The sequence below is a fragment of the Coffea arabica genome, chromosome 6c (genome assembly GCF_036785885.1).
Source record: "Coffea arabica cultivar ET-39 chromosome 6c, Coffea Arabica ET-39 HiFi, whole genome shotgun sequence".
NCBI classification, from domain to species: domain Eukaryota; kingdom Viridiplantae; phylum Streptophyta; class Magnoliopsida; order Gentianales; family Rubiaceae; genus Coffea; species Coffea arabica.
The window spans coordinates 29,913,233-29,926,979 of record NC_092320.1 but is presented as its reverse complement, the minus strand read 5'-3'; the positions used below and the strand labels follow the sequence as shown (position 1 = coordinate 29,926,979).

General features: G+C 38.3%; 1 long non-coding RNA gene across 1 annotated transcript; it reads right to left on the bottom strand.

Annotated features, from left to right (window-relative positions):
• Positions 1–358: 358 nt before the first annotated feature.
• LOC113694299 (uncharacterized) lies at positions 359–4,076 on the bottom strand. The gene is made up of 3 exons (XR_003449303.2): positions 3,820–4,076; positions 1,359–1,414; positions 359–664 (listed from the first exon to the last, which is right to left on the bottom strand). It is a non-coding gene; the product is annotated as an uncharacterized lncRNA (long non-coding RNA).
• Between the last annotated feature and the right edge of the window lie 9,671 nt (positions 4,077–13,747).

Genomic DNA, 13,747 nt, shown 5'->3' with positions numbered 1-13,747 from the left:
CGGAGTTCAACCAGAACCTATACCCGTCAAGCAGGCTGAGCCAGAGCCATTTGTCATCCCTTCAACTCAAGTCACCGTTACTCCATCTTTTCCTATTCCACCCGAAGGAACTTTCACATATCCCACTATACATTTGCCATACACTTACCCTCCCGATCCTTCATTTTTCCCTACTTACATGCAAGGCCCACTGTGGCGACCCCACCTTCCCCTGAGGCGAACCAAAGGGTTGGCGGATCGTCTGCCCAGCTCTCGCCAGGACTCAAGCACGCATTTCAAACCTGAATTCCTCCGAAGAAAAGTCTAATCTATTGCATCAGCAAATCTTCCAAGTAAAACTTTATAACTCCACAGTAACTTCAGGGATAGCAGTGACATAAGTCAGCCCTTCGACGGCTCTTAAAACTATCGTTCACGCGCTTTACAAGAACAAAGTCGTACAATCCTAACGTACAAAAACCCAAACAGCGGAAACATAAAAATACCCCAGCCATAGGTCACCACGAGAGCCACACATTTTCCAGCTTCAAGTGGTAACACAAGGCGAAAGTACGCAAGCAGGATTACACGTTACAAACTGAAATTTACAATTCTTAAAAACCACATTGTCCAAACACACGTATAACCAAATAAAAACAGCATCCAACTTCTCAAGCCTCAAAACCTGTAAGGAAAACAAATAAACGTGGGGTGAGCCGAAACTCAGTGGTGCCCCAAAACATGCATCCAAATAAACATTTAACAGGTAGAAATTTGCAGCATTAAACAAGTAGGAAAGCGAGTAACAACACAGGGTAGGATACAGGGCTCTCAGGAGCCAATTTCCACGCTTGATTAGATACTATCATAGTTGACCCTCCGTCAACTTTCACTACTTATAGTCCATGTAGATCCACTTATTTTAATCCTAACCCGTCACCATTCATACCTCTGCTTTGGGCCCAAACTTCCTCTACCGACGCAGTATACTCGAGATATACCCGTAATAAATTTGTCGAGGGATTCACCCAACGACGTAATTGTAGTTTGATTCATGCGTCGAGGGATTCACCCAACAACGTAACTACATTTAGGTTCATAGTAGTCAGATTCATGCGTCGAGGGATTCACCCAACAACGTAACTACATTTAGGTTCATAGTAGTCAGATTCATGCGTCGAGGGATTCACCCAACAACGTAACTACATTTAGATTCATAGAAAATATTTCACACACATCACCACTCGAACGGCTAGTGCGATAAAGTACACACTGCTCACTTCGATGGATCAAAATCATTTATTGTATTTTGACAATTATCACATAGCGAATTGATAAAGCGCTTAACCACATAACATAGAACAAGCAGGGACACTCACCAAGAGTGGAGTTCAGATATTGGATTGAGGATCGAGTTCCGCGTCCTCGTAAAATCCTAGAATATCAGAATTTAAGCCATAAGTTTTCTATTGGAACTTTTGGCTTGTACATGTAGAGTTTTCTAGCATGATGCTAGTTTACTTTTTCTCAAAATATTTTACTTGGAATCGAGCTTATGAGAACCGTACAATATTTCTTATACCATTCCTGGAATACTTTTTCTTCGAAGAAAATACTATTATTATTTTCTTAAAATAAGTCGGCAAGATATTTAATATCAGGGCTAAAAAAATATACCTTGGAAAAAGTTCATTGGAGTGGTTGTGCCTACAAAAATCTTTGCTAAGGCTTTAGGGTAAGGTTTATTGAAAAATGTTGCTAAAATAAGGTTTTTCTTGCCGAGCAGGTTTCTACGCTTAAAACCAAAGGGATCGAGTTTCACCTTTTAAATTTCCTTAGTTCCGACTAGCCTTAAACGATTTATAAGGAAGGAATTTGAATCAAACTAAGGTTTTGAGTCCGGGGAAATCATTTTCCCAAATTAATAAGGCTAGTCTAGCTTAAGGGGTAAAAGTCATGTTGCCCAAGTTTCTAAGGCAAAAATAGTAGATACTATGTTTAGTAGTACGATGCTAGATCTGTACCGTTCCAAACTTGAAGCAAAATATTTTCCATTTACTTAGTCAAGCGTTTACTTGGGTTCATAAGGTCGGTACGACTTCTCACGTTTTCGATTCCAATCCAAAAATCACATTTCCTCAATATTGCACAATTAGAATTTAAACAGTAATAACACTAGGGCTCGTCAATTCTTAGCCCTGTGTTCCAACAAATTTATATCTAAGCATAAGCAGGAAAATTTACCAAGGCTTCGTCAATACTTAGCACTTGGTAATCAGTACTTATATCAACTCACAGTTTCACAAAATAGTAGCACAGATTTCTAAACAATTTCAGCAATTCAGTTATCCATGCAGGGTGGGAATTCATAGAGCCCACTGTCAACAATTCTAACACATTGTTTTCTCAAGGAAAAATAAATTTCAACAATTCACTTCCAACCATAATTCAGTCAAGAATTTGAACCACTAGTAAGATAAAAGCTCAATCCGAATTGTGAAACAAATCATTCATGCAAAACAGTCCACTTCAAAACTAGATTCATTCGGCAACTAAAATCATCCAGAAAAATCCAGAAATTTTGTCCATTAGCCACGGATGAACATGCATGAAGAAATGTTCTGTAATCATTTTATTTTTCTGGGCTAAAATATGCTTTAAAACTCTCAGCTTCCTCATGCAATCTCTTAGCAAAACGATGCACATTTCCAGACCAGGAGTTGAAATTAAACCAGGATTACAAACCCCAAAATTTCCAGGTTTAAATCTCACGGCTCTTTCTCAAAATTTCTGGCAATAACAATGGTTCTAAAACAGGATTTTCTTTGGTTAAAACAGAATCTTTGGTAGTCTATTAGGACATGTAAACACTTAGCTAGCTAGTAAAGGTTTTCAAATCAAATCCAAGTTCAAGCTACGATTATACTCATCTAACACAAATCCAGAAATTTTACCAACTATTCTCGAATGATCATTCATGAACCAATTTTTTTGGCTTTCATTTTATTTTCCAAGTTCCTAGTTTCATTGTCCAATCGTGTAACTCAACATGCAGGCCCTTAAGCATTTTGTCTTCACTTGGAGAGTTAGGATTGTAACCACAGCTTGTCCTATTTAAGCAAGTTAAGCAAATCATTTCTTAATTAGTCTCGACAGAAGGTTTTCATTAAACCAGAATTTCTTAGGTTCCTTAATTCATCAATCAACTTCATCGAATTAACATGCAGGGTCCTAGACATCATAAACATTAAGTTCTACTCGGCTAATTCCACTTGAGTGCTCAGGTTATCACAAGAAAAACAGAATTTCAGTTGCATTTCCAAACCATTCTCTCGGCAGAATCATTCTCAACAAAACAGAATTTCTAACAATTTGATTTCATCATCCAACTATATAAAATGATCATGCAAGGCCCTAATCACAATAATCATCCAAATTCCAGTTAATTAATCACCATTTTAGCTCAAATCACTTCAGAAAAACACATTAAAGCTGCCCTTCCAATCATCTTCTCGGCTAAGACATTTTCCTCTTAAAACAGAATTTTCTTAAGCTTTACCATTATCATCCGAAAGCACAATCAACATGCATGGTCTTAATCATCCAGTTTTCATTCAGCTAAGTACACTTGGGTGCTCAGATTGTCCCAGAAAAACAGAAATAAAGCTGCACTATCAGCTCAGCTCCTCGGCAGAACCATCTAGCCGAAACAGAATTTTCCACAGCTTTGATTTCAACATCCGATGGCACAAATTAACACATGCAAGACCACGATTAACTTAATCTACCTCTGATATGGCTTCATTCACTAGCAATTAACTTATTTAGTTCAGAAATTACCTCAGCTAGTAGCTAAACCCTCACACGAATTTTCCAGAAATGTCTTCCCTCACTCTCGGCCAAGTTCAGACGTGGTCCTGGTTTGAGTTGCGGCTGGAATTGGGTTGCGGATGAAGGTGAGATGGTGTAGCTTCCTGCAGATTCTCCTTCCTGGCTTTGCTCTACTCACGGCAGGACCAAAAATTTCCAGCAGCTCTCTCACTCTCTCGGATGCTCTCGGACAAGGCAGGGAACAAATAAGGTTTTGTTGTGAATCAAAAATGAAAGAGTAGAGTGGTTGGTATCGTGGTATTTGGAGTGCAATGGATTGCGGGTTTGGCTTGTGCAGAGAAAGAGTCGGCTGAAATGGTTGTGAGATGTAGTGTGAATCTGATCAAGTGGTTTTGTGGTGCCGCGGTTTACGAAAGGTTTGCGTATCGAATTGGTTAAAATGTAATTGGTCGAAGTTGCGGTGATGGGAATTTTGTCATAGGGGTCGTTTGGTTTCGCATGGAATTGTAAGGGTCTTTTAGTCTTTTCACTTTGTTTCCTAATCTCAACTTAAATTTCTAAGATTTATCCTCAAGAGTGATTTGAACGCCTAATAATATGCTAATCTTGCAAGGCTTTAATTATCGAATTTTTCACACCTTAATTATGTTTAGTATACTAGTATCATGTTTATCTAAAATTTATAGGCTTTGTCTTATAGTGAACATCCTTATTAGTATTTAACGTTATTCACTAATTTAGAATTAGTCATAGGAATTCAAGAAATTTTATATACTTAATCTGCTCAGGTAACATTAATTTTCAACATTAAGAAAACTATGTATTTTAGTATTTTATTTTAAGGCGATAAATTAATCTAACTCAAGAAATATTAATTTAGTAGCAAAACCGAATAATTCAATATTGGGCACAATTATATTATTTATTACATAGAAATTGTCTTTACACCTTTATTTCAAAACCATTAGTTACAACACTAGAATTCAAAGAAATTAATTATTAGATCAATGAAATAGTTTACCTTCGAAATATGAAGTTAATGTAACAAAACTAAGAAGTTTAGTAGTTTAGCACAATTCTTTTATTTTGCACATAACGTTTAATTCCACATACTTATTTAAAAACAATTGGACTTCGTGCTAAAATTTATTAAGGAATTAAAATGCAAATAAATATGCACTGATATTTATATGTCTATTTTCAGGGTTCTCACACCCACAACCTCACATCACCTCAAATATACCACCTGAGTCACACACTTTTAACCACGCTACTGCTGAGCCTTTCTTGCCAGACCATACCATTCAAAACAAGCCGGAGATAGGAGGATGTTCTGCTCCCGTTGATATAAAACTGCTCAAACGCCTCGACCGTTTTGATGAGTTTATAAGGAAGAGTCAGGGGTTGAACAAGCAAGGAGTCCTGGATTACGATGAACTTTGCCTTTTCCCGAATGTGCAATTGCCTGAAGGGTTCAAGACCCCGAAGTTCAACAAATATGATGGGACGGGCAATCCCAAGACGCACCTCCTATTGTTCGCCAATAAGTTGGGTAGGCCAATAGATGATGCAAATCTGCCTTTGAGGCTATTCCCAGAAAGTTTGGAGGGGGATGCACTAGACTGGTATTCCAAGCTGAAACCCGAAGAAGCGAAGACCTGGCTTGACTTGTCCAGCACTTTTGTAAAGCAGTACGAGTATAATTGCGAGCTGGCTCCAACACGAACCACGTTGGAAGGAACAAAGAGGAAACCCTCCGAGGACCACAAGACATATGCGAAAAGATGGAGGAAATTGGCCGCCAAGGTGGAACCCCCTATGATTGAAGATGAGATTGTTCGTACGTTCATCAAAGCTCATGATCCGCCCTACTTTGAGGAGATTTTTCGCATGATCGGGTGTTCATTTGCAGCAATTATCAATAAGTTGGAGGAATATGACGAATACGTCAAAGCAGGGAAAATTGTCAATGTATCAGTTTTAAAATCACAGTTGGACGCCTTGCAAGGTCAAAGTAATAACAGAAGGGAGCCTCAACTCCAGAAGAAAGAGGAGGAAACTACTTTTGTGTGGGGCCAAGGACCATTTTCAAGATCCAGATCCCAACGTTACCAGACGTATTCATCTCGCTACCCAAACTCACGCCCTGTTTACCATACTACCACTAATCACCCTCGACCTCCGCCAAACCATGCAAGTCCACCTACAATATCCTTCCCAATGACTCAAAACAATCCTCAAATTCAACCTCGTCTACCTTATAATCCCAGACCTGCTCCACCAAACCAACAGACTTACAACCTTCCTCAAACCAATAAAATACAAAAACCTGGTCGATCTCGAACTTTTGCCAACTTAGGCCGACCCATTGACCAACTGTATGAACAGCTCAAGGCTGTCGGTAAAATAGATGACATACCTCCTCCAAACTACTCTCGTCGAGGTCTCTCTTCTGGGTACGACCCTCAAGCCGCGTGTGCCTACCATTCTGGAGCGCCCGGTCATTCGACCAGTAACTGTTGGGTACTAAAACATAAGATCCAGGACATGATCGAAGCAGGAAATATAGTGATTAAGGAAAAGGGAAGAACAAGGACCGAACATAAGTACGAATTCTTTTTCTGAACACAAGGACACTTTTGAGGCATTTACCTCCAGCAAGGAAATTTGAAAATCCTGGAAATGGCTGAATTAGTGAGGTTCCTCTTGAAGGGAAGTTTTGATAAATTTGGGGAGTTGTTTTGGTTTGAAACCAATGAAAATCGTTCATACATGTGTCTTTTGTTTAAATATATTTTTTGTAAATAGTTTTCAATCAAGTGACTGCTAAAGACACGTTTCATGATATTAAGTTTTTGTCTGGAAAGTCAATAAAATGTACAGTCTTATATATATTGTGACTTACACATTCTTTTTAGATGGCCCAGAATAAAACCGCCTGACCCTTTGGATATCACTATTCAGAAATTTGATGGCAGCGATCTCATAAATGTGAATTTGAATTTCAAAAATGAGAGGAATGGGGAAGAGGCATCCGAAAATGTTTCAAAGAAGCCCGAATGGAATAAAAGAAGTTCAAGCCAAATCGTGATCAAGATTAGGAATAAGAAGCAGTTAAACACAGTCTATCGTGGTCAATATGATCAAGAGGATTGGTCTGTGATTACCATTAAAGGGTCAAATCATGACCATTCAGACAAGAAGGCAAAGCATTAAGGTGATTTTTATCAGTACAGAATGAAGCCAAAAGGAGAGTTTGCCGCAAATTGGTAAGGTGCTCTTATCATCAAAAAGGTATCGCCGGGTGGAGCACTTGTTCTCTCAGCCAATCAATTCGGAGATGTGTAAGAAATTTTCATCTGATAAACGAAAGTTTTCTTTTAGAATTAATGCGAAGAATGGAATGAAAGTCAGGCCCTCTTCTTTTTCCATTAAGACATTATATCCCTAGTTATCCCTTTTGAGCCTTCAGAATAAAATACTTCATTTGGCAACCCCTGAGAATCGCAAACCCCACACTGGGGCAAGTTTGAGTTGAAAAGGAAAATTTCAAAAAGTGGAAAAGTGAAAAGCAACAAAATCAAAAGACAAAAGAAGAAAAGAGAACCTCAGTTCACAAATAAACTGGGGCAAATTTTTGAAAAGTTCAAAAATGGCAGAAGGCCGAAAAATCAAAAGGAGAAAGAAAATGAAAGAAGGCCTCAATTGAGCATAAATTGGGGCAAATTCTGATTTAGCCCTAAAATGGGTTGGCACAACAATGCGATATCAGATTACTTAAACCACTCTTGAAATCTGCCTTCAAACCTTAACTTTTCTAAACACCTCACCAGACCCCATTACAAAAGCCAAAAAGTCCTGGCTTCCGTTCTTGGTAGTACCTCTTTTAAGGAAATTTTTCTAAGTCACATGGCAAATGATGTCAATACGCCTTCACTCACGTTGTAAGGGAAGGGGTTGTCGCACTGATGCCATTATCTCCTAAAACACATCTTTTTGAGTTGATATAGGCTATTGGCGAGATTTGTTCATCAGGCGAAAATCCGAAAAGGGGACCTTTTGTTAAAAAAAAAAAAAGAAAAGAGAAGAAGAAAAAAAAAAGAGAGAAAAAAAAAAGCAAAAAGAAAAAAAAAGAAAAAGAAGTGGGAATGGTCTTAGTCAAAATCTAGAAGGGCGATAAGGTAGAGTTTCATGAGAAAAGTGAGGTTGTAATTAGAAAGCTGATGATTCGGTTCATTTGGGATTCCTTCTCGCATTATGTTTTTCTGTTGCCGACATTGAACTCAGGGCAGATGATATCTAAAGGGTCAAGCGTGGCATTTGTTTGAAGTCGGAATACTTTTGGTTTTTCAAGTGTACATTGTCGAATTTATAGATTCATTTCTTCAAAATTAATTTTCTTTCAATAAATGATTGTTTTCATGTTACAGAAATTTTTGTCAATAAATAGACAACTCTTTCATTTGTTACATGGTCTCATCTATCTTTTGGATTTATCCAATGGCAATCTCCCTGATTTATCGAAAATCCCTGGATACCAAGGGCCTTATTAGCATTGGAAATCAATGGAATTTGATCAGATCACAGAGCAAAGTCGAGTTTTCAAAGTATCAAGGGGAAAACATCGAAGTACTCATGTTTACACATTTCTTGAAGGAGGAATAGATCGAATGGTGGTGGCATTATTTGTTCTTTCTTTTGCAGATTCATACGCGTTTCAAAGGACGAAACTGGAGCAACTTTTTGAATTGAGAAATGTCGCCCAAGAATTTTTATATGACTGAGGGGATCGGACCAAAGAAGAAGCGAATCAAAGTTTTAAGGAGGATCAACCCTGCCATAATGCAAATCAATTGATTAATGGAAATTGGGGCCAATTATTTTTGAAAAATTCTCAAAAATCAAACTTGAATTTAATTTCTTATTCCTCGACAAATTTCAATTTCTTGTTAATGAAATTTCAGCGCCCGCCGCACACTCTTCCATTCCCCACTCTTGACAACCACATTTGATTCTACCACCGTTAGCATCGAATTTATCTCACTAACGTGTGCGTTTTCATTCAACCGCCGTTAGCATTGAGTCTATCTCACTAATGTGCGTGTTTTACTTCAACCGCCGTTAGCATCGAGTCTATCTCACTAACGTGCGTGTTTTACTTCAACCGCAGTTAGCATCGAGTCTATCTCACTAATGTGCGTGTTTTACTTCAACCGCAGTTAGCATCGAGTCTATCTCACTAATGTGCGTGTTTTCATCCTACCGCCGTTAGCATCGAGTCTATCTCACTAACGTGCGCGTTTTCATCCTACCGCCGTTAGCATCGAGTCTATCTCACTAACGTGCGTGTTTTCATTCCACCACCGTTAGCATCGAGTCTATCTCACTAACGTGTGCGTTTCATCCTACCGCCGTTAGCATCGAGTCTATCTCACTAACGTGCGTGTTTCATTCTACCGCCGTTAGCATCGAGTCTATCTCACTAACGTGCGTGTTTTCATCCTACCGCCGTTAGCATCGAGCCTATCTCACTAATGTGCGTGTTTTCATCCCACCAACACTCCATCTCACTTCAATTCATCTAATTTTACATTTCTGTCCGGGTGTATCCCGTGGGTCTATCCCAAATTTTAAATTTCTGTTCGGGTCTATCCCGTTTTTTTTTTTTTTTTTTTTTAAATTCCTGTTCGAGTCAGTCCTGTTTTAAACTTCCAGTTCGGGTCTATCCCGTTTTAAATTTTTCGTCCGAGTCAGTCTCATTAAAAGGAGTCAGTCCTCATGTCAATAACAGCAGTCGTTCGAGTAGCTGAAGCCGAATGACCCAGGTAAGTATTTGGTGTCTACTTTTTTGTCTCAAGTTTTTTCAAAAACTCAGACAAAGAGGGGCAAACTGTAGACACCAAATTTTTGGTGTAATTTCATTTACTATTTATTTTTAGTTTTTTATTTGTCGTGCTAGTTTTATTCGATTTTTAGTTTTTAGTTTATAGTTTTATTATTATTTTTAAGTTTTTAGCATAGAATTTCTCGAAATGAAAAGAAAAGAATTCAAAAAAAATATGTTTTAATTTAAATTCAATGTTTTCTTGGAAAAAATGGAAAAAATGAGAATGAAAATGAAAAATGAAAAAAAAGTGAAAAAAATGAGAAAAATGAAAAATGGAAAATGGCATTTTTGTTGTTTCTAGTTTATTTATTTTATCCAATGTTAATTAAGTTGTTTTTGTTATTATTGTTATTATTATTATTATCATTTTTGTTTAATTAATAAATTAGTTTAAAAAAAAAAAAATTGAGCCGTGGCATGCAAGCTGCAATTTTTTGCAGTTTGCAAAGGAGGACTTGTGCGGCTCCTTAAGCTGCAAATATGGGGGCAATGTTTTAAGGGTTTAGGAGGGGGGTTGATGATATAAAAAAGCAAAAGAAGGGACAGCCGCAAAGGAGGAGTTGAGGGAGCATACGAGAGGCTTATGGACGGCTAAAAGGAGATACAGGTTAAAGGGGGCTGAAGAGGAAAACACCAGAAGGCTGCAGGGGTTTTGGAGTTGAAAAGGAGAGAGCAACGGAAAGGATGAACCAGGTGACGGCTGGGAAAAAGGGGGTTCTGGTGAGAAGAGAAAACAGCAACGAACGAGAGCATAGAGGGAGGTGGCTAGGGTTCTTGGCAGGAAAAGAGCTACGGTAGAGGTTTTAGAGGGGCTGAGAGTTTGGACGGCTGAAAAAGGTGAAGGAGTGACGGTTGGAAAGCTGAGATTGAAGAGAGGTTTTGGGCATACAGAGAGGCTGACGGTTAAGCAAAAAGGGGAGCTGGGGAGAAAGGAAAATCTGGGGACTGAGAGAGAGGAGATAGCGGCTGGAAATCGAGACAATCTCTGAGAGAGAGAAAAGAAAAACACAGAGACCGTATTTCTGAGAGGTTTCTCTCCCTACACCTTCTTGGGATGGCTGGGAGCAACTTTCGTTCAGCAATTGTCGATCAAAAACATCCTCAACGCCGTTAAATTAAAGTTCCAAGTTGCTGGTTCTCCAAAGCTGAAAGCTCTGCGACGGAAGTCCTCAACTGCGATTCTTGAAGCAGCGTGACCTGATTTCCACGATCATTTTATTTCACCAGGGTTCTGAGGTAATCATAGTTTCTTCCCTGGTCTCTTTGGCAAAAAAAATTTTTCATCAGAATCCAAATCTGTGGAACGTGAACCTGGGGCCATTTTTGTTGCTGATTTGGCTTCATGATTTTTCTATCACGTTTTGCCGTTTCTTCTTAGATTTTTGACCCAGATTTTTGCCCCATACCACTTCACCTGTTTAGACTCGAAATGTCCAGTCAACATTTTCCCAGAAAAATGAAATCTTGGGCACGACACTCTCATTTTTTTTATTACGTTGAATCTGGCTGTCTTTGTTTGGTTGTGGGTTCCTTTTCTGGCATTTTGTTTGTTTTTTAATTTATTCATGTTTGGTTGCCCGCTTCAAGTAGATAATAGGGACTCTTTGCTGCATTTCATTTTCATATTCAGTTGAACTTGTGAATTACCAAATTCGTTGGAGTTTTCTTGGGTTGCTATGTTTCGGCCAAGTGAAACAAAATGGCAGAAGGCCATGTCCTTCGATTTCTTTGGTGCATGATTTGAATAAGAAAATCTTTGGGAGATGCACAGTATATAGTTGGGTTTTGATGATAAGATGCGTGAAGTTTTGCTTTGGGTTCAAAAGATTGTTGTTTGCTGAGACTTTATCACTTGCGTTTGATATGAAAGTTATGGCAGCAAAAGCTGCAGAAGCACTTCCAGTTTTGCATGTATTGAATCTGATTTTTTATGCTCCATTCCGTTAGAGCTGGAGAAAGTCGTGTTAGCCAGTTATTTTGATTACCATTAGGAAGAGCTGCCCTGGTTCTTATGTTTGCTGTTTTTGCCTTCATCTAGCCCATGAAGTTTTTTTTCATCTAGCCTTCATCTAGCTTGCTGTTTTTGTCATTGGGATGCTGTTGAAATGAGAGTTTGAAATTCTTGTTTGAATGGAAAAGCTGCATTTCTTTGTCAAGTTTTTGCTGCTTTGCTTTCGTCCTGTAACAGTCCACGAAATTGAATTCCCTCACTTTGTTTGCATGTTCAATCTTATGATAGTGATGGTTGTAGAGGAATTGATGAGTCTCGGGTTTTGTTTGTAACATTGAATATCTTGCTGGTCTGTTAGCAAGCTGCGAGTTTGCAGCAGGGATGATAGAAGCAAGAATTGTTTCATTTGGCCGAAAGTCTTCAATGCATGCATGCAAAATATTTCAAAAATTTCACTTTGACCCCTCAAGTTTCCCCTTATGCCTCCATGACCCAAGAAATTGGGAAAACTAATCAATTTGATCCCTCTTGGTTTTTGGTTAATGCTACAAAGGCCCAACTATGTTCCATTGCTTGCAATTAGGTCCTAAGATATTTGCATTTGAACTATTACTTGCCCTTTTCTTTGCCCCTGGACCCTTGAAGTTCCTAAAAGTGTTTGATTAGGTTTGAGTGCTTGGTTAGTGTTCGCAATTGAGTCCTTGGTAGCATCAATTTTGCAATTCGATTGCTCGTTTGTTTTCATTTGTTTAGGTGGTACTCAATGCATGAATTTGTGAACTTTATGATCAAATGAGCTTGTGTTTGCCTAATTTCTTGAATTTTCTGAAATAAATTGGTTTTGGCCTTTTTCTGGCTCTTGGACTTTCAAAGTTTCTAAAATGTTTCAATTGGCTTTGAATGGTTAATTAATGCTTGCATTTGAGTCCTTGGTGAATCCCTTTATTGGAAACTATGTATTGTTTGATTTCATTTAAATTGCAATTAGGAGAGATTTGGTGACTTTGTTATACTTTACTATTTGAGGTACCTTGACCTTTTTATTGTTTTGAAGCCATTTCTCTTTCATTTGGACACCATTCAAAGGGGGCGGTATAATTTCTTTTATCCCTTTTTGTGTCTCTCCTATGTGATCCAACGTGCTAAGTGAAATACATGTCTACTTTGCTTTCCTAGCTTTCTTTAATTCCTTTTACTTATGTCATTTACTTTCATTTTCATGAAGTTATTCTTTTAATGGGGTATGTGTACACCTCTTGGCTTGTAATAGATAGGGCTTTGGCGAGCAATTTGGTCCATTTTCCCCTTCCCCTTTAGTTTTAGTTAGTGAATGTAATAAGTTCATTAGTTTGGTTGCATGCCTATGTGTTACGTGTTACTTGCTTTATTAGGTTTTGCATCTAGTCGAGCATGTTAAGTGTTACGTGCTACGTGTTTATGAGTGTTTGGCATGTCTACTAGCTTTCTGTAGTGTAGATGAATGGAATGGATGAATGTACGTTTCCACTAGTCCAACGCTAGTCGGAATTCATAGAATGGGCTAGTCCAACGCTAGACCCTTAGGGATTTCCCCTCGTTAGTACATGTTTGCATGTTCATTACATGTCATGCATTCTTTTTAGTTTTATCATTGGGCATGATCCTTGAATCCCTTTCCCCCTCACTTTAGGTTTTGCATCTCATGCTAGCTATAGGGTTCATTTTGCTTGAGTGTCCCCTTCTGATAAGGGAAACGAGCGAGTGTGGCTACTCGATAGCCTTAGCACGCTAGTTTTGCTTTCTAATCAAAGGGAAAATTGAAGTCGAAAAAGTTAGGAGTCATTCCCATACCCGACCTGATGCATTCCTTTGGGTTCATTCATTCTCATTTATCACTTACTCATTTTTTTTCAATTCACATTTCCTCATCACTTTTCCTTTCCTTATTGTTCAATTTGATTTCTACTTCACAAAATTGCACCTAATTACACCTATATGCACTTATCACTATATTTCATACACTTGCACACAAACACTTGGATTTTTTCATACAATTTCACACATGCACCTTTTCATACACTTGCACACAAACACTTGGATTTTTCATACAATTTCACACG